We start from the raw sequence: 22219 nt of genomic DNA, 5'->3' as shown, positions 1-22219 counted from the left end.
TCTCTTGCACTGAAATTTGTCATCTCAGCCAATCATAATTAAAGCTGCTAATCTGTCATGGAAGTCACGGATTCCGTGACTTTCCAGGACCTCTGTGACATCTGTATCGGCTGGACCGGGGGCCACCTGAGCAGCTAAGGCATCCCTTGGGCCAGCTGCACTGGCCGCTGCTGGGGCAGTCTCAGGCCACCTCATCCTCCCACCGCAGCAGCAGCAGAAATTTGGCTGTGGGAGAGGGCTCAGGGCTGGAGCAGGAGGTTAGGGCACGAGAGGGCTGAGGGCTCCGGGCGGCGCTTACCTCAGGGGGCTTCCTGGAAGTGGTGACATGTCCCTCGGCTCCTAGGCGGAGGCATGGCCAGGCAGCTTTGCACACTGCCTCCACCCAGAAGTGCTGTGAAGCTGGCACTAGGGGACAGTACACAGAGAACGCTGGCTGTGCCTCTGCCTAGGAGCTGAGGGACACGTCACCGCTTCCACGGAGCTGCATGGAGTGAGGTAGGGAGCCTGCCAGCCCCTCAACTGCCCTCCCCCAGCAGCAGCAGGGGTCCCAGGCCACATGCTGCTGCCTGGCTCCCCCTCACTCCCCCCCGCAGCAGCTATGGTGGCCCCCAGGCCACACACCCCCTCCAGAGCATCCACGGCGCCCCTATGCCGCTCCCTGCCTCAGAGCACCCAAGATTTAGTCAGGGGTATACAGTACAAAGTCATGGACATGTCATGGGTCATGAATTTTTATTTACTGTCCGTAACCTATCCATGAATTTTACTAAAAATTTACTAAAAATTTAGCCTGTGACTAAAAGGCAACCTTAATCATAACTAAGCAGTATATAATTTAACAGGATTCAGAAAGTGATTATTTATCAATCATTTGTATCGCAGTAGCACACAGAGGATTCAATCAGGTCAGGGCCCCACTGTGCTGGCTGGACACTGTAGTTTAATGACAGCCCCTGCTCCACAGAGCTTTCGAACCTGGTTAACTTTGCAGAGTACACAAGTGACAAAGGCAAACAATGTTAAACTCTTATGCATTTCTTCTTTAAATAGTATACTGTAAACATCTAAAGTCACAAAAATTAGTCACTGCAGTTTTTCTTTAAATTTGAATTTGATACCTTCAGAAGAGGTTAAAATCAACTTTGTCAACAATATGCTTAAGAGAACTTTGATAAAAAAAGATTTTAGAAATATTCAATCTGCTTCAATATCTCCATAAAACTGTAGAGGGCTGCAATGACTCTCTGTAAATTACATTGTAAATTTCTCTTTCGAATTTCATTAAGAGACTGAGACCAGGTCTACACTACAAACTTTTGATAGCATAACTATGTTAATCAGGGGTGTGAAGAGATGTGATCTCTAACCATCATTAAACCCCTAGTGTAGATGCAGTTATAACAGAAAACTGTGCTTTTGTCCATATAGCTTATTTCATTTGGGGGAAGAGGGGCAGGCTGCAATAACCTATACTGACAAAAGTACAGCTCTGCCAGTACAAATTAATCCACAACACTATCAGCCTATTGCCAGTATTGCTGTAATCACATAGCTCTACCAGTAAAAGCGCTTCTAGCGTAGATCTTGCCTAAGGGTAACATTTTCAAATGACTTAGGAGTTCATTTTCCAAAGTGAGTTAAGCACTTTTAGAAATTTTACCCTACTGGTTCGTGTATTTTGTAAGTCACAGTAATATTTTCCTGAAAATGTCTGTTTGATCCCACCATATTTAAGTAATCTTTGTATTAATTCCTTCTCTTAAAACAAAGAAGCCAGATCAGGATTAATGTTTTCACATTTAATGAGGGTCATACCTTTGTAAAGATTTTGAATCCAACACAAGCCACCAGAAAACCTACTGATTTATTGCCACATTTTAATAGAATGCTATAATAAATTAGATACAGTTCTGTAACTGTGTAACGTAACCACAATATTATAATGCTATGTAAAGGGCCATGTACCTAGACATTCATTTTTATAAGGTCTGATATCAGACCATTTCTTCCTTTAACATGTTCATAAAATGTTTCAATTAACCTTTGCTAATTACCATCTTAATGATGGAAGAAAGAAGGCACATACACACACTACACGGATGATGTAGTTAGCTGGTATTTTATTTTACATTTAAAAACAACAACAAAATAACTTGGGACCAGATCATCACTTCTTATGGAAGTTATTACAGGAATGGGCCAGAAGGAAAAAAGACTATAATGTCACATTTTCAGAGTTGCTGACGTGTTATTCCTTTAGAAACAGGATAGGGGACTTAATCTCTGAAATGCAATGAGCTCCCCAGGTTCAGTGAACATCTCCAAGGATCCACTGAGAACAAGAGCAGCAGGGGACTTCAGAACTTGCTCAGAGACATACGGCCAGGCTCCTTCTCCTGGAGCCTGGCAACACAGCCCTAAGAAAACCATCCACTCCCCCAATCACCTAAAGTGGAGAGGTTTTCTCACTCAAGCTGCATTATTCCGCATCAGATTCCCCATGAAACTGGAATTGGCCAAGGGCTCTAAGTACTGCTCTATCTCCAACTCTCCCCATCCCACATGTAGACACCCAAACTCCATGATCTCATAACTGAGTACCATATTAAGAAATATTTATGCTTTAAAATTGTGTTAGAGTGAACTATCAAATAAGCAGTTGTTCAATAAAGTGCATCCTGTCCAATTATTGACACTAATTATTGTTACAATAAAGCAAATACCATGCAAATATTTGAACAAAGGAGATTCAGAATCAGTGTCATACAGCATATTAGAATGGGAATCCCCTTTTGCCATCTAAGTGTTTCCAATAATATCACATTTAGTGTAAATAAACATTTCAATTTTATAAAATAAAATACTTAGGCTTTGGAACAATTTATTAATTCCATGTACTTGCTTATAAGTTCTCCAAACATCCATGTAAACACTGAATTGCAGAATCCTTGAGAAGGGTCAGAAAAGGCCAAATTATTATTTGTTTAGATTTCCTTCACTTTGCAAACTACCCACTACTTTAATCCAATAAAGGCTCATCATCTACGTTTCTCAAAGAGGCACCTTTAAGATGAAGGGATAGTTCATGCTCCGTGACTATTTAATCCTTCAGTCCTTCAAAACCATACTCTACACCAGTCATCTGGACCTTCTGCAAAACGGTCAACTGTGTCTACATCACAAAATCAACCATCTGAGAATTCTCCAAGAATGCAGACTCTTGAAAGGATATCCAACTACAACGGTCAGATTTTAAGTCATTAGTATGTATCAAAGTTTCTATTGTAGCCAACCAAAAAAAAGTATTTATCAAAAGCTGACAAATAAAGCTTTCTTTGTAAAATGACATCACAAAATGCTTGATACCAAATTCTGTCATCACATATTTTATGCAGCAGCTAGTTTCCAAAAGAAACTTTTATATACAAAGCTAAAAGCCTGGGGTAAAAAGAAGTGGGAGACTTGAATAGGATGCCTGCTTGGAAGAAGCAGGCATCCTATTCAGAATCAGAGTCCCTGTCTGACAACTTAGGCACTGCTTCTCTGAGCAAGCAGTTTCCTCAGCAGGTCTATTAAAGGGTAGTTGTTTACCTACTACTGAGCACAGAAGGTGGGAAATGAAGCAGACTAATCTGGTACAAAGAGTTTTCTGTGGGAATTATGCAGCAAGAGTTCTATTTTATTTAAGTTCCTATTATTGAAGTATCTAAGCACCTTAGATCTTGGAAGAAGTTGACTTTCAATAAATCTTGGAACACTGGGTTAATAATTTTTTTTTTAATAATTAATGGAGATATCCCATCTCCTAGAACTGGAAGGGACCTTGAAAGGTCATCGAGTCCAGCCCCCTGCCTTCACTAGCAGGGCCAAGTACTGATTTTGCCCCAGATCCCCAAGTGGCCCCCTCAAGGATTGAACTCACAACCCTGGGTTTAGCAGGCCAATACTCAAACCACTGAGCTATCCCTCCCCTTCCAATTAGTTCTAGAAGACTGGAAGAAAGACAATTCTTAAAAAGGGTAAACAGGATGACAGGGTAATTATCGGTTCTTGGCTATTTAACATTTTTATCAACAACCTAAAAGAAAACAAAAATCATACTGATAAAGTCTGCAGATGACAGAAAAATTGGGGAAATGACAAATGAAGAGGACAAGTCACTGGTATAGAGCAATCTGGATCACATGGTACACTGGGCGTAGGCAAACAATGTGTGTTTTAAAACAGCTAAATGTAAATGTATACATCTAGGAACAAAGAATGCAGGCCATACTTATACGACAGGGGACTCTATCCTTGGAAGCAGTGACTTTGAAAAAATGTGGAGACTGTGGCGGTTAATCAGCTGAACACAAGCTCCAATGTGATGCTGTGGCCAAAAGAGCTAATGCGATCCTGCATAAATGGGGAAATCTCAAGTAGGAGTAGAGAGGTTGTTTTACATCTATATTTGGCATTGGTGCCATCGCTGATGGAATACTGTGTCCCTTCTGGTGCCCACAATTTAGAAGGATGGTGATAAATTGGAGAGAGTTCAGAGAAAAGCCACGAGAATCATTAAAGCAGGGGTAGGGAACCTTTTTTCTATCGGGGGCCACTGACCCACAGAAAAAAAAAAAAATCACAGGCCACACACAGCCCTGTGGGGAGGCATGGAGCTTCACTCACAGCGAGACAAGCTGGTGCTTGCGACTCCAGCCCTGGGGGAGGAGGGGCACGGAGGCTCAGGTGGGGCCCAAAATGAGGGGTTCAGGGTGTGGGAGGGGACTCCAGGCTGGGGCAGGGGGTTGTATGCAGGAGGGGGTGAGGGCTCCAGATTGGGGTGTGAGCTCTGGAATGGGGCTGGGGATAAGGGATTTGGAGTGCTGGAACGGGCTCAGGGCTGGGGAAGGGTGTTGGGGTGTGGGTACAGGGTCTGGGAGGGTGTTCTGACCTGGAGTAGGGGGTTCGGGGTGTGGGCACCGGACAAGCAGTGCTTACCTCAGGCAGCTCCCGATCAGCAGCGCAGCCGGGCTAAGGCAGGCTCCCTGCCTGCCCTGGCTCCGCGCTGTTCCCAGAAGCGGCTGCCATGTCCAGCCCCTAGGTGGAGGTAGGCCCAGGCGGCTCTATGTGATGCTTGCTGCCCGCGCCTGCAGGCGCCGCCCCCACAGCTCCCATTGGCCACAGTTCCCGGCCAGTGGGAGCTGTGGAGCCAGCACTGGGGGTGGGGGCAGCACATGGAGCTTCCCTGATCGCCCCTGCACCTAGGGGCTGCAGGGACATGCAAGCTACTTCCAGGAGCTTTGCAGAGCCAACCGGACTTTTAATGGCCTGGCAACCCTAGCTTTCCCACACAGCGGGGGAGACAGCGCTCACGGCTCCAGCCCTCGGGGCGGGAGGGGCAGGAGAAGGCTTGGGACTTCTGGCCCACAGCGCAGAGACTTGCCGCATGCCAGATGAAATTAAGCAGCGGGCCACGTTCGGCCCCCAGGTTCCCCACCCCTGGATTAAAGGATTAGATAACATGCCTTATTGTGAGGGACTCATCGAGCTTTATCTATTTAGTTTAACAAAGAGAAGGTTAAGGGGGGACTTGATTACCATCTCTAAGTATCTACGTGGGAAACAAATATTTAATAATGGGCTCTTCAATCCAGCAGAGAAAGGTATAACAGGATTAATAGTTGAAGCTAGACAAATTCAGACGGGAAATAAAGTGTAAATGTTTAACACTAAGGGAAATTAACTATTGGAACAGTTTACCAAGGGTCGTGGTAAATTCTCTATCACTGGAAATTTTGAAATCAAAGATTGGATGTTATTCTAAAAGACATGCTCTAGAATTATTTTGGGGAAGTTCTATGGCTTGTGTTATACAGAAAGTCAGACTAGATCACAATGGTCCCTTCTGGCCTTAGAATCTATGATTCTAGGCGTATATCTACACCGCAGTTAAACACCCACGGCTGGCCTGTGCCAGCTGACTCGGGTAAAGAGCTCATGTATTGTAGAATTTGGGCTCAGGTTGCAGCCTGAGCTCTGGGACCCTGCAAGGGGGGGGGGGGGGGGAGATGGTTCCAGGGCTCAGGCTCCAGCCTGAACCCAAATGTCTACACCGCAGTTAAACAACCCCGTAGCCCGAGCAAGCCAGCATGGGTCAGCCACAGATTTTTAATTGCAGTGTAGACATACCCTAGAAGGGCTGAAGAACAGTTGGATGCCTGCCTAAGTGGCCTCAACTTTCTGCAGGAGAAGATTCCCTGCTTCAGTTAATCTTATTAGTCCAGCAGGGCAATCATCTTCCCCAGTAATGCACCTTCTAAAATGTAAAGGTCAGGGACTCCCTAATAGCACACTTCCTGAATCCTCTGCTGGGATTCAGGAAGTGTACTATTAGGGAGCCAATGCGTGGTTTGTTTTCCCCCTGTACTATAGGATATCATGACAGAAATGAAAAAACAAAAACTTGGACTCGCTTGAAAAAACAAAACTTAGACTCACCATGAAGATCGGCATAAGCATGGACCCTACTAAGGTCCCAGTGGAACTGGTAGATACTGTGCAGAAGCCTGCAGGTGCAAGTAACCATCCTACAATCACATAATGTGGTCCTGCAGGTGCAGGTTTCTCTGTTGGCTCCTCCTCCCCAGCTCTTCCTGGAGCCAAGATTCCTTTGCCTAACAAATTTGACGGAAATCATGACAAGCGTTGGGGGTTTCTGAACCAGTGTCAGTTCCTGTTCTTACTACACCCTTACTCATTCCCCACAGGCCACAGTGAGCACACCAGGACCCCCAAGTCAGTTTCAAATGCAACTCTAAACACCTGTATTGATTTGACTACTGGTAAGCTCCAAGATTCATCTAGAAGCCATAGTCAACCCAGGGGCCTCAAGTAACTTTATTGACTTGAACTTTCCTAAGATCTATGCGTTTCCAACCATACGCAAGGACTCACCAGATCTGGTCAAGACTATTTATGGGCCTCTTCTTTCCTTGGGACTAGTAACCCTGCAGTTACCTGCAGTAACCATTATCCTCCAGGGGCACTAGAAAAACCTTCAGTTTGGATTAATCCAGGCCCCTCATACTCTCATCATCCTAGGTATACCCTGGTTTACCACCCATGACCCCCACATTCACTGGTACTGTCAACTATCCCGTGTCTCAGGCATCAAGAACCAGACCAGTATTCTCTGCAGTTCACATCACCCACTGGAAGACCCCGACCCTCAGTGTCCTCACAGCTTCGCCTGCTGTGGCCAAGATCACCCACAAATACCAAGACTTTGCAGATGCTTTTGACAAGGAGAGGTGCCCTCTCTGAACCCACATTTCAGGCTCTCCACCTGTACATGCAAGAGAATCTTCAGAAGGGATTCATTTACCCATCCACATCCCCAATGTTTGCATCAATCTTTTTTGTCAAGAAGCAGGATGCCTCTCTGCAGCCGTGTATTGACTATCTGAACCTGAACAAGGTGACCATATGAAACCGCTACCTGCTCTCCATTATCAACAAGCTCTGAGACTGGCTAGGCACAGCCTATATTTTCACAAAGTTAAATCTGTGCGGGGCATATAACCTGGTGCGTGTGTATGAAGGAGACGAGTGGATGACCACCTTTCCTACTTGACACAGCCACCATGAAGATCTAGTCATGCTGATTGGCCTATGCAACGCTTCATAAAGTGTTGAAAGAGTGCTGAACAACATATTTTGAGATACACTGGACCACTCTGTCATTATCAACCTTGATGATATTCTGATTTTCTGCAAAGACCCAGCTTTTCATGACTAGCAGGTATGTAGTGTTCTTGAAAGACTACTCCAGAATCATCTATATGCCAAGCCTGAGAAATGCGAGTTTGACCTTGAATTTCTTGGGTGAGATGATATATCCAAGGGACTGGCAATTGACCCCTGCAAGGTGACGACCATCACAGATCAGGTAGCACCAAAGGATGTCTGCTTCTTGGGTTTGCTAATTTTTATAGATGATTTATCCCAAGGAGTTGGTTCTCATGGTCCTCAGAGGCACAAGTAGCCTTTGATAATTTGAAACAGAAATTTGTCACAGCTCCCATCTTGGTCCACTCAGACCCCTCCAGACCATTTATAGTGGAGGCAGACACTTCAAACTTCGCACTAGGGACAGTTCTTGCCCAACCTACTGTTCCCGATAATTGAATTCATCAGTGTACTTTTTACTTATGAAAACTCACTGCTGCTGAGATGAATTATGACAACCTGGACAAAGAATTGCTGAATATCAAAGCAGCCTACGCAGAATGGCACCATCTTCTGGAAGGTGCTAGGCTCCACTCCAAGTCCTGACATCATAAAAACTTGCAATACCTGAAAACGGCCAGGAACCTGAATCAGCAGCAGACATGTTGATCCCTCTTCTTGAGAAATTCAAGTTTGGGGTCACCTACCAGCCAGGGACAAGGACAAGGACAGCAGAAGCATAGTCCCAAAAGAACGAGAACTATAAACCTGGTGAGGAGACTATGTCCATGATTCTCAAGCCCTCAAACTTCATTTCTGGCATCAAAGCCACGACCTGTTATCCTCCATCCACTCTCAGTTATCTAGAGATCCCTTTGCCATCCAAACTCATCAAGCCTGAGATCCCAAAGAGGACCAGACCACTACAGGCTTCATGTTGCAGGACAGAAGTCTATACCATGAGGAATACATCTGTGTGCCTAAAGGGGCCACCTGGCTTTGAGTCCTACAACTCTGCCACAATGCTCCCCAAGCAAGCCACATCAGCCATTGTAAGACCCAAGACCTGGTTTCCAGGGACTTTTGGTGGCCTACCATACGCATCTCTGCTGCGTCCTGCGCATATTCCAGTGATCTTTACTCCTGGACCAAGACCCCCATTCAAGACCGCTGGGACTCAGACAGCCCTTACGCAGTCCACCTCAGTCAGGGGCCATCATCTTTTCCATATACTTTATCATGGAATTACCACCCTCCCAAGGGCACAATACCATTCTAGTTGTGGTTGCATTGAACCAAGATGAGGCATTTTGTTCCATACCAGGCACTTCCCTCTGCTCAGGAGACGGTCCATCTGTTTGCGAGCTACATCTTTCATCTCCCTGTCTTGCCTACATGCATAGTATCTGACTGGGGATCCCAGTTTATTTTCCACTTCTGATGAGAATTTCTATACTGTCCAAGTATAGATGCCCTAACCACAACAACAACGTATCACCCAAGCACCCATGGGCAGGCAGAGTGGGTCAATCAGATCCTTGAACAGTATCTACATTGCTTCCTAAACTATCATCAAGATGACTGGCTGTCCCTAATGTGTCATGCTGAGTTTTCTTAAAACAAATGCCACAAGAAACTACCTTTCTTTGCTAACTATGGTTTCCATCTTCATGCTCATCGATTGCCTCCAAACAATCTCTGGATGCCTGCTGTTACCAAACTCACACGCTACATACAGCAGGTACACCAAGAACTCTAGAAGCAGTTAGAAGGCACCAAAGCAACCTACATACAAGTATGCCCAGTGGTCCCACCAGCAAAAACCTGGCTTCAGGACAGGGAATAAGGTGTGGCTGTCCACCCAGAATCTGCGATCAACTTACTCCTCTATGAATCTGGACCATAAGTATCTAGTGCCTTTCCCAGATCACAAAACAGATTAACCAGGTTACATTCAAGTTACAGCTAACAGATTCCCTCAAGATTCACCCAGTCTTCCATGTCTCTCTTCTAAAGCCATTAGTCAAGAATCCCTTCCCACTCCATACTACTCCCCATCCTTCACAGATGGATATTCGGGGCCAAGAAGAATATGTGTTTTGGCAGATTCTAGTCAGGTCTGAGAGAAACTACAATATCTAATTGACTGGAATGGGTACAGCCTGGATCTCCTGTGCATCTTTCACCATGCTTACCCTGAAAAACCAAGGTCTCTAGATGGCACTCTCAAGGGATGGGTACTGTCAGGAACTAGGGCCTGTAGCAGAACTAATCTCCAGGCAGCCTCATCAGTACAGCTGGCCTGCAGCAGACTGCCTGATTGGCCACACCAATCTTGCTTCTGTCCTGACACTGCCTTGAATCCCTCCTTGTCTGCTATCCTGCTCACTCAGGTTTGAACCTTGGCTTCTGATTACTGACTGCAGGCTTGACCCTTGGCTCTGGTATCCAGTTCCTGCCTTCCAGTCTGGCCCTTGGCTTTGACCCCTGACTACTGACCCTAGTCGTTGGTTGCCAATGCCTGTTCAAACCACTAGGCCTGATGCCCACTCTGACCACTAAGCTAGACTCTCCTCATCCCAATCAGCATATGCTGTACGGAAGAATCCCATGCACTGCTACAGACTAGGGACCGAATGGTTAGGCAGCAGTTCTGCAGAAAAGGACCTACGGGTTACAGTGGAGAAGCTGATATGAGTCAACAGTGTGCTCTTGTTGCCAAGAAGGTTAATGGCATTTTGGGCTGTATAAGTAGGGGCATTGCCACTAGATTAAGGGACATGATCATTCCCCTCTATTCGGCATTGGTGAGGCCTCATCTGGAGTACTGTGTCCAGTTTGGGGCCCCACACTACAAGAAGGATGTGGAAAAATTGGAAAGAGTCCAGCGGAGGGCAACAAAAATGATTAGGGGGCTGGAGCACATGACTTATGAGGAGAGCTGAGGGAACTGGGATTGTTTAGTCTGCAGAAGAGAAGAATGAGGGGGGATTTGATAGCTGCTTTCAACTTCCTGAAAGGGGGTTCCAGAGAGGATGGATCTAGACTGTTCTCAGTGGTACCAAATGACAGAACAAGGAGTAATGGTCTCAAGTTGCAGTGGGGGAGGTTTAGATTGGATATTAGGAAAAACGTTTTCACTAGGAGGGTGGTGAAGCACTGGAATGGGTTACCTAGGGAGATGGTGGAATCTCCTTTCTTAAAAGTTTTTAAGGTCAGTCTTCACAAAGCCCTGGCTGGGATGATTTAGTTGGGGATTGATCCTGCTTTGAGCAGGGGATTGTACTAGATGACCTCCTGAGGTCCCTTCCAACCCTGATATTCTATAATTCTATGATGCCATCCCTGCACACAAACAAAAAATCTTGGGTAATGGTAAAAGATTATGTCATTAAAAATGTCGAGGCAACATCAGACTGTATATCTGAAGAAACCTCATTTACTTCATTCCCAAAGAAATACTGCTTCTGTCACAGTTACCGGGTGGACTGCACCTCTGACCTCCTCCTGGTCTCTCTGAGTGTAACCTCTTCAGGTCTGTCTCATGCATCTAGCTGTCACCTCTATCTCAGGGTGGAATCAAACATTTCTCCCACTCTCAGACTGGGCCTTGACTGCAGTCCTCTGTTTATCAACCATGATTATCTCAGCAGGTCTAACTTATGTCCAGACCCAGCAGTTCTCAATTCTGCAAATATCAGCTCCACATTTGTCATACTTACACTGCACATTTTCTATTTCATATTTCTATAGCACCAATCGTACTATTTAAGGACTCATGGTAACATTTGGCATTTAGGGCTAAATCTCCCAAAGGGATTTAGGTGCTTAAGTCCAAAACTTAGATCCCCAAAGCCCCTGCTCAACTGCTGCCTTACCCTGTAAGCACCTAAGTATCAACCGATAAAATCCTATAGACCCCTAAAAATCTGCCACTGGGCATACACACAACCACCTCAGTCCAGGCAACCAGGCATTTAACTCACACCTAAACCCCAGCAGAATCCTCAAACTATGCAATGCCCTGCCTATCTCACCTGTGTGGCCTGATCTGATAGACATGCTCAATGGCTTCCTAATAGATCATGCCCTGTACAAAATGCCAGAAGTGGAGGTGGTGCCCCCTTTGTAAGTTTTAGCCCAGTGATTAGAGCACTCCCTCAGGATGTGGGAATCCCAGATTCAATTCCTCCCTCTGCCAGATGCGGAGCAGCAATTTAAACCCTTGTCTCCACCTTTCAGGAGATAGCCCTAACTTCTGGGCTAAAAGGATATTCTGGGGCTGTTCCCTCTCAACCTCTCCTGTTTAAATTGTTCCCCTTCTTATAAATAAACTATCTCTGGAAAGAGTGAGAAGAACAAATATAAACCAGTGGTCTGGGGACTCACCTGAAATGTCAGAGTCCCAAGTTCAAGCCCGTGCCAATGACTACCCAAGGTGAGTGCTCTATCAGTCAGGCTAAAAATTTAAGGGGGGAAGGGGGCACCTCTACCTCGTTTTTTGCAAGAAAGGGCTTAGGCACCTAACTCCAGGAGAGAGTTTATGGCTTTGAATCTTAGGGCTTGTTTATACTTAAAATGCTACGCTACCTATGCTGTCAGCGTAGGTAACCCACCTCCCCAAGATATGGTAGCTAGGTTGACAGAAATACTTCCCTCGACCTAGCACAGTCTACTGGCTAGCTTAGGTAGCTCCCTGCTCAGCTTGCTGACTTTTGTGGATCCCATTCTTTGACACCTCTCCCCATCCATTGTATAGGGGAGCCTGTATACCTAATGTGGGGCTGTGAATTCCATTAGGCAATAGGGCACCTAAATGTTGAACATTACAAAACTGAGTCTAAGTCCCCTTTGTGGAGCCACCCTTATGTAGCACTTTGAATACATATACTGCATTCCTGTGACACAGGTAGGAGGCAAATACCTGCAACTGATCAATACAGAAAATGAGGCATAGCAAGGTGAATTGGACTTGCCTAAAGTTACACAGTATTACACCTCAGGACTTCTTGTCTCCCAACCCTTATTCAGACTAATAAATGCCTGTCAACAAACATGCACTGCAAGTAGTAATATCAAATCCTCCATCAGTAGGCTATAGTCTGACAAATGCAGCTTCACACTTCGTTAAATAAAATTAGTGTAATCAGTTACATTAGCACTGACACAAAGTGCTATTTTTAAACATCCAAGCTGATAAAAACCAACAAGGGCAAGGGAATGATGTAGTTAAGAAATGTATTTTCATGCTTTAAATCTCCTTGACTTAGCTAGTTTTTAATGGTAAGGTTGAAAACAAAGATTTGCATTATTTATATCAGACATTTATCCAACATAATATAATGTACAATGGCTTAGGGCTGTTGTGACCATTATATAGATCAGTATTTAGAGGCTTTAAAATGTACATTTGTTGTAAACAATAGTGACAGATGCTTCATGGCACTTGTTTATGAAGTAATTCGTTATTATTCTTCCATATGTGTACATTCACTGATCCAAGCTGACGTTCTACAAGATCAAGAGTTAAAAAGCCTTAAGATATTACTGAAAAGCGGTTGCACAGCAGTGGAATTTTACATGCTGTCTCTTGCCTTTTGCAAAGGACCAACACTCTTCCCCGGACTGTTTTACAGACTAAGTCACTTGAAACTTATTTTAAAATTGAGGAGTGACTTCTAGTTTCAAGCCGGAGCGATTTACAAATTCAGAGCTCCCCCCAACTCTCAAAAAACCCTGGAGGCGGTGGGGGAATGTAGCTGAACCTGACGCGCCCGCAAAACGTCTCTGCACTCCTCGTCTGGCCGGTACGGCGCCGCGGCCACCTCCTGGGCTGCACAGGGGTGGGTGCGTGTTTTGTTTCTGACGTGAGGAATGTGTTACAAAGTATCATCCTCGTTGCAACAAGTAGCCGAGAGGCTTTACCGAGTTGCACTTTCACTCAACCCCTCCCCGCAATTTAGGGCTTCGAGCGAGTCGGGTTTATGAGCCGCTACACCGGCTCCGGGCACCGAGAACCAAGATTAGATGGTAGCGGACGAGACAGAGCGAGCGGAAGAAAAGCATCAACTCCCATCCCATCCTGCAGCGGCTTGAGCCCCGCAGCCCCCCAAACTCCTTCTCCCCATAACCTTCCCGCAGTCTCCGAAGGGGGCGGGCAGAGAGGAGGCTGCGGGCGGACCACCCAGTGTAGAAGGGGGCCGAGAGGAGCACGGGGGGGACGGGACAGCACCGGGAGAGGGGGGCGAGCAGCGTGGCGGTGGCAGGGAGGGACACAGCCCTGGGGGAGATGACAGGGGAGAGACAAGCGCTGCGGGGGGGACAGGGCTCTAGGGAAGGAGTTACGGGGGGGCAGCCCTGGGGAGGGGGCCGCGGGGGACACAGGCAGCCCCGAGGGGCCACGGGGGGGAGACACACAGAGCCCCGGGGCCAGAGCAGCGGGGGGGGGGGGGGGGACCACACCACACACATAGCCCCGAGGGGGGCACGAGCCAGGCCGCCCCGGGGAAGGGGGGAGGAAGGACCAGGCAGCTCCCGGTAATCTGATAACGGGCTCTGACCGCTACTCGCTCCCGAGACCCCTACGCCCCGTCGGCCCCAGGCTGGCGGGAAGCAGCGGAGACGGGGGCGGGCTGAATGCGGCCTGGTAAGCGGCGGGTCCGGCACGGCGCAGCCACCAACCCCCTCCCCAGTTCTTCCCCGCATCCCCCTCACCTGCGGCTCCGCTCCCCGGCGGGGGGCTCTGCTGGGGGACTCGGCCCCGCCGGGTCTCCGATGCGCTCTCGGTGGTCGGCTGTGGCCGGGCCCCCGCGCAGGCCCCTCCGCGGCCGGGCAGCAGGCGCTGGGGGCCGCCCTGGGCTGTTCGCTGGTGGGTCGAGGCAAGAGACGCGCAAAGCGCCGCTGACAGCTACTCAATATGGCGGCGGCTGCCGCCGTTTAGATTTTTCTCCTCGTTGTTACGGAGCATGCGCAAGAGGTGTGAGCATGCGCACTAGCCACGGCGAAGCCGCTGCCCTCAACTCCTCGTCGCGGGGGGCTGAGAGCGAGAGGAGCCTCGGTGTAAAAGGAGGAAGGGTTGGGGAGGGGAGACCCGGCGTGCAAGTACACAGCGGCGGAGTGGGTCTCGCCCCTGTGAGAAGTAGTGTTGGGGGAGGGCAGGAGGTGTCGTGTTATGCCCTTGCTGGGACTAGCCCGAGTGTGACCCCTCATTCCTCTCCCCCTGTCTATACAGCAGGCTCTTGGCATGTGTGGACGCGGCTTACATAGCTGATGTAAGACTAATTTTTCACGTGTCTAATGCCCATGTGTCCAGAGGTACTGGGGGGATCCTGTCACACACCCCTGGCTTGAAGTGGTTTCCCTTGTATACAGGGTTCACCGTTTGGTTGAATGGCTCTGAGCACCCCCACTATACAAATTGTTCCTGCACCCCTGCATGTGTCATACATACACTGGCTGCATGGGTGGTTCCCAGGAGCTGTGTTTAGACCTGGATATTAGAGAGATGAGGTGAGGGAGGTAATATCTCTGATTGGACCAACTTCTGTTGGTTAGAGACAAAGCTTTCAAGCTACTGGGCCCTGAAGAAGAACTTGGTGTAGTTTGAAAGCGTGTGTCTTTCACCAACAGATTAGTCCAGCAAAAGATCTTATTTTCCCCACTTTTCCTCTCTCATAGGTGCACCTTGACAAACTGTTTCATGAGTGAAGTCTTTTTGAGTGCTCCATTTGGCAGCACTCTGTCACAGGAAAGCTTGTTACAAGTGTCCGTTTATTTTTTGGATTACTCCTGAGGAGCCCATGCCTGCCCTGCACTTATTCTATGCAGGCAGACCCCCATCCCTGCACACACTTTGAAGGGAATGGGGCTCTGCAGAGTCTCAGCTGGACTTACTTGGGGAAGCTGATTCAGTCACATAGGCTGTTGCCTCTAAGGCAGGGACTTCAAGAAGAGGGTGGTATAGGCGCTGACTTGGGTGCACTGGGGCTGGAGCACCCACGGAAAAAAATACTGTCAGGCCCCACCAATCGGCTCCTCCACCTCCCCCCCCCCCAGTACTTTCCACCTGCCAGCGGGTCTTGCCAATCAGTTCCTTCCCCTCCCTCCCATTTCCTCCCACCCAGGGTGGATCAGCTGTTCAGCGGAGGTGCTGGGGGAAGGGAGCGGAGCAAGGGCAGGGCATGCTTGTGGGTGGGGGCGGAACAGGGTGGGAAGAGGTGGACCAGAGGCAGAAAGGGTTGGAGGAGGGGCCTTGGGGGAAGGTGTGGAGTGGGGGGTCGAGCATCCCAGGGAAATGAGAAAGTTGGCACCTGTGGAAGGTGGTATAAAGCCACAGTTCCTATGGATTGTACAGGACTGGCATTCCTAACAAAGACTCAGGTCTTTAAGCACTTTGGGTGGAATCCACAAAGAGTCTTAGGTGTTGCAAAGCTAAGTGTTATAGGGCCTAATTTTTAGGTGCCTAGAAAATCACAGGAACAACACTGCAATCCACAAAAGCCTAGGCTCCCTATACAATGAATGGGAGAGATAGGTGACTAAGAATGCGATCTACGAAATCTAGCACACTAGTAGGGAGCCACCTGCACTAACACATGGGAGATGCCAAACAGAGGGGTTTGGTCTGAGCACTCCCTCTCTGAGATAGGGGCAACAGTCCAGGCTCCAAGGAGACCCTATCTTGGCTTAGCAATCCATGAACAAGCACCTACCACCTGGAGACAGACAGTTTAGGCACCTCCAGCATTTCTTGTCCACTGGTTCCCTAGATACCTTTAAGGAGCAGTGGGTGCTGTCCAAGATTCTCTGCTTAGTATCCCCTTCCAGATCCCTGATTTTGTTCCTGTGACCCTCACTCCTGACCCTGTTATTTTTTCATTGTCCCCTGTAATTATTTGAATCCCAGGTTCAGTAGCTCCTCCTCTTAGGCTGGGGGAGGGTCATTCAGACACAGGTGGGCTTGTGCCTGCCTGCCTCCTAGACTTCAATAGGTATAACATTTCTTGTGAAAATGAGTTAGGCACCTGCATTACTTCACACAAAACAGCCAGAGGTGATGCCCATTTTATAACTTTTAGCCCAGTGGTTAGAGCAGTCTGCTGGCATAGGAGAGACTCACATTCAATTCCCCGTTTCAGAGTAGCAGCCGTGTTAGTCTGTATCCGCAAAAAGAAGAACAGGAGTACTTGTGGCACCTTAGAGACTAATAAATAGACTAATAGAGACTTATGCTCTAATAAATTTGTTAGTCTCTAAGGTGCCACAAGTACTCCTGTTATTCAATTCCCCCTCTCTTATCAACAGTTATGATTGTGAAATCTATACTCCTGTTGTTTTGCCTGTATGGTCCCCACATCTCTACTCTTTATCTGTATGGTCTCTGTCTGATCCTTTAATTGTTTCTGTCTGTTGCATAACTAATTTTGCAAGATTTAAATCAACAAAGGTGGTTGGGTATGATTGGTTAAAGAATTGTTTTGTAATTGGCTAGGATTGGTGAAAAATACTGTTTTGTAGTACTTTAGTTTAAAACGATTGATTAAGGTATAGCTAAGCAAGAGTCAAGTTTAACTATATAAACTGGGGTCCAAAAGGAAGTTCTTTGGAACCTAACTCCAGGACACAGCCCAAGATCAGAGCTGCCAGACCTCAATGCCCTGCCAACTATATCGTGCAGAAGCTGGAGTCCCAGATGAGCTGATCCTGACTGGCCACCGGGAAAAGTTCATCTGCCTTATTGGGAGTGGTGAGCATTGTATGCTTAGTGTGCGTATTCTGTTTTGGTAACTGTTAATAAATAAAGGTTAAGGATATGACTGTGTAAGGCTTTTTCACTGGTAAAAGGCCCTGAGGTGCAAACCTGCACAAGATTACACTCTGAGCCCTAGGAACTGGGTGAGTGTGGGTACTTTAATTAACCAGGTTACAATCTGAGCCCTAGAAACTGAGAATGGGTGGCCCTGACCCCTAAGAACTGGGTATGGGTAGGTGCCTTCACCCAGAGCCCTAGGAACTGGGAAAGGGTGGGAGTGCCTAAATTAACTGGGTTATGCCTTGAACTCATGGAAGGGTAAAGATGGGGTGCCCTAGAGTGTGCAGGTAACAGAGGAAGCTCCACAGTAGACTAGCCCATAGCTCTGTGGTTAGAGCACCTTAATGAGAGGTGGAAGACCCTTATTCAAATCTTTTCTCCCCCTCTGGTACAGAGCACACCTATCAGATTGGGCTCTGCACAGAAGTTAGGAAGCGGAATGCCTATCTTCTGGTTTGTGGATCGCTCTGGGGCTTAGGCAGGAGATAGGCGTCTGAACACCTAAAGGGAGGCAGCAGCGTGCATGCTCAGAGGCAGAAACCCAGGCTCCAAGGGAACTTTTACTCTGAAAACTTAGGCCATGATTGAGTTTAGGGGCTGACAGGGTTCATCAGGAGTTTTGAGGGTCGAAGTGGAGCCAGAACTGGGAACTAGCAGATACTAACTCTGGCATGTAGGTGCCCAAGTACCTTTGTGGTTCGCACTTTGTGAGTAGTCCCATTGATTTCAGTATAAAGTTAGGCCTGAGAGTCTTTGTAGGACACAGCTATTCTGTTGACCACATGCAAACACATGAATGCAAATTTTTTTGGCTTCTAGAAAAAATGTAAAATTGTGGTTTCAACAGAATACATTTTCATATCCTTATTTTAGTATTTTTCTCTTTCCACCATATTTTATGCATTGTTAACAATCATGCCTGAGTAGTTTCTCATAGGAAGCTGTAGCTTCACTTCACACCATCTTCTATTTGAAGTCACTGCCTTAAAAAAAGCATAGGCCCAAGGGTACTTTATTTACCTGGGTAGTATCATGAAAGTCATGCATGTGCATAAGTATTTGCTGAATTAGAGCCAGGATCATATGACTCTGTAAATCATGTGACTGTTCAACATGAAATATGTTTTGAAACAGAGAAAATAATTTCTTCCTAGTCACTAATCTGTAACTCATGCAAGTAACCATACCTGAAAAGAGTAATTAAAATACTATATAAATAAAGCAAGGTTACTATCCTGAGTAAGCATTGTGCAAGACAATTGATTGAAGATTAGAAGGGAAAGCGAGATTTAAGGGCATAGGGGAAGAATAGAATGTTAACACTTCCTAACTCAGGGGCCAATTGGCAGGCCAATAATTTCTATTAGAAAACATATTACACAGACAGCATAGACAGACGAGAGAAGAATGATAAATAAGGCTACAATTTAGTCGCAGGTATTTTTAGTAAAAGTCATGGGCAATAAACAAAAATTCACTGCCCTCGACCTGTCCATGACTTTTACTAAAAATAACTGAGAGTAAATCTTAGGGGAAAGTGGGGGCACTTGGGGCCAGCAGCACCAGTTGCAGGGGTCTGCCTGAGCAGTGGCTGGTGTGGCTGTCCCTGGGGCAACCTAAGCAGCTAGCCCCAGAGCCAGCTGCTTGGGCAGCCCTGGGGGTTAGCCACACTGGCTGTTGCAGAAATCATGGAGGTCGTGTGATAGACACAGAGCCCTAATTATAAATAACTTATTTGGGGTGGGGGGGAGGGAAGGCAGTCATTTGACACAGATTTCTCCTGTTAAAAATCACTGCCCTGGACCAAGGCAGAGAAGGTTACATATTTTTATGACTAAATAACGAGTGTGAGGATTCTGACACTACACTCCAGCCATCTCCTTATCTCCAAAGTGCACCAGCCTCAGCCAGCACCCACAGGCCCAGTGAGGACTTTAACTCTATGGTCTGCTTAGTGTTGACCATCAGAAAAGGAGGTGGTTGCTCTAGGACATCATTCCCCTTTTAGGAGAAAGGGAAGGTTCAGAAAGCAAACACAGAGGTTAAGAACACAACAGTTCCAAGGTCACACTGGCTCTGTCCTCCTACCCCTTCCCTTGCCACATATGAACACACATGTGCTAAAGGGGCTAAGATGCTGCTTCACACATTCTGGGATTTTGTGGTTTGGGGGAAGAAAAGGCATGCTTAGGCTCTGACTCCTTTTCTATCACTCATGAGGTATGGAGGAGAGACTCAGACTATTCCTTAAGTAGGGATGGGGATTGTTGAATATTATTCTTCGTATACAGTTCCTCTTTCCACAGTGAGCAGAGGGAGTAGCAACAAAAGAGAATTCTTCTGGAGAAAAATGGGAATGAAAATACTGAGGGAGACCCAGCTGCTTCTCTGTTTTGTTGATTTATTCTGTTTTTTTTTTTTTTTTTTTAATAGGAAAGGTGCTCTCTCCTAGAGCGATAGTATAGCCAGGAACATCAACCAGCAGATCTCAGTATGAAGGGATCCACTTGAGTTAACAACTCTGAGTCATGCAGCAGCTATTAATATACCTTGACCTCTGGCTGTCTGATAAAGAAAGAAAGGTTGGGGGAAGAACAGAAAGGAATTTCTAATTAAAGCTGCTGCTTCAAAGAGTAGTTTAAAAAAAAAAAGGCTTTCAAAAAAACCCAAACATACAAACAAACAAAAAAGAAACCGCACCAGCAGCAAACTGCTTCCTGACAGTGAAATCATGTGGAATAATCTCCCTCGGGAAAATTATGGAAGCTGCATCATTTAAGTCATTTAAAGTTAGTTTGGACAAAACAGCTATTATGTAAAGAACATTCCTGTATGCTGGGAGGGATATGCATTAGATCAGTGGCTCTCAATCATTCCAGACTACTTTACCCCTTTCAGGAGTTTGATTTGTCTTGTGTACCCCCAAGTTACAACTCACTTAAACTACTTGCTTACAAAATCAGACATAAAAATACAAGAATGTCACAGCACTCTATCACTGAAAAATTGCTTATTTTCTCATTTTTACCATATAATTATAAAACAAATCAGTTGGAATATAAATATTGTACTTACATTTCAGTGTCTAGTTTATAGAGCAATATAAACAAGTCATTGTCTATGTGAAATTTTAGTTTGTACTGACTTTGCTAGAGCTTTTTATATAGCCTGTTGTAAAACTAGCCAAATAATCTAGATGAATTGATGTACCTCCTGGAAGACCCCTGCATACCCCCAGGTGTATGTGTACCTCTGGTTGAGAACCATTGTATTAGATCAGTGGTTCTCAACCTTTTTCTTTCTGAGGTACCCCAAACATGCTATAAAAACTCCATGGTCCACCTGTGCTACAATACCACGGGCAATAAATGTTAAGGGGTGGGCAGCAAGCAGGGCAACTGCCCAAGGCCCCATGCCACAGGGGGCACCATGAAGCTAAGTTACTCAGGCTTCTGCTTCAGCCCTAGGTTGCGGGACTCAGGACCCCAGGCCTCAACCCCATGCAGTGGGACTTCAGCTTTTTGCCCTAGGCACCAGCAAGTCTAACACTGGTCCTGTTTGGCAGACCCCCCCGAAATCTGCTCGCAGCCCACAAGGGACCATGGTTGAGAACCACTGTATTAGATAGTTCAATAGGTCTCTTCCATCCAGTTTCTGTGAGAGAATAATGTTGTAGAGTCCAGGTGGTAAAGGGGTTTAGCCCATAAAGTTTTTAATAAGCATTTTAGATTACATATTTTGTACAGATATTTCTCTGGCACTCAATGCCATAGAATGTGAGCCCCTCACACTACAAAAAGTACATTAAATTGCCTCTAGAAGGCTGAAGTCTCTTTCCTGCCCCCCCCCCCACCTTTTTTTTGAGCCAATTCATTACAGTGAAAGAATGAGGGTGATCAGTTTCTCCAGTATCTGATGTCATTACTACACTAATATTTAAGGTAAGGCTGGGCTCCTGCAGAAGCATGCTCTAAAATCATTGGCCTTTCACTAATCTTCCTTATCTTTAGTCACCACAATACAAGATCTGCTCCCCATTTCCCCATCCATTGAAGTGTCCTTGCTAAGTACAGCAGTTATGATGGGGAGCATAAAGAGATGGAATCTTACCTAACCAGATCCTAGCCTATTCAGGGTTTTGGAGGCAAGAAGCTTGAACTGGACCAAAATTTGACAGTCACCCAATACAGACAACAGCACACAGGTGTAATGTGTTCATTCTGGTTGGCTGTTTTAGAGACAAGCCACTGCATCAAATGCTGCTTCCAGATAGCCCACTGAGCCAGCCCCAAGTATTGAATTAGCTGCAGTTGGTCATTACATGCATTAATAGAAAGTGGTGGTAGGTTCCTTTCAAAAAAGATACATTAGTTTGTAATTTTTAAAATTTTATATTATACTTTATATCCTGTCTGATTACATAACGTATGTTTATAGCTGTATTACCCTCAATGAAAGATAAACAAGGTATATAAAGTAGTTTTATCTACCTTGTAAACATGATAGTGACTTCCCCCACCCTCCAGGGCTGTAAAACTGCATTCATATCTCTATAAAAACAGTTTACAGTCAATAAAGCATTAGAAGTGTAGTCAGATTGCATTCTTCCTAGCAGTAGAAGTGAAACTACTGAAGGGCTGTGGTTACTGCATGTTATTTTCTTTACAGAAAGCTTTCAGATATATATGTCTAATTACT

General features: G+C 46.2%; 1 protein-coding gene across 5 annotated transcripts in view; it reads right to left on the bottom strand.

Moving 5' to 3' along the window:
- Positions 1-22219, bottom strand: part of RDX (radixin) — a 123304-nt gene that overhangs the window by 73389 nt on the left and 27696 nt on the right. Inside the window, exon 1 of one of the 5 annotated variants that reach the window (XM_024105831.3) lies at positions 14425-14656. The exons of 3 other annotated variants lie outside the window; for them this stretch is intronic. The gene's annotated coding sequence lies outside the window, so the exon portion shown is untranslated. Of the gene's footprint in view, positions 1-14424; positions 14657-22219 lie in introns of those variants that run through there. One more of the 5 variants, XM_008169317.4, reaches the window with a different exon arrangement.

This window comes from Chrysemys picta, chromosome 1, assembly GCF_011386835.1.
Source record: "Chrysemys picta bellii isolate R12L10 chromosome 1, ASM1138683v2, whole genome shotgun sequence".
Taxonomy (NCBI): domain Eukaryota; kingdom Metazoa; phylum Chordata; order Testudines; family Emydidae; genus Chrysemys; species Chrysemys picta.
Note: the sequence above shows the minus strand (reverse complement) of the source record. Positions and strands in the feature narration are given on the sequence as shown.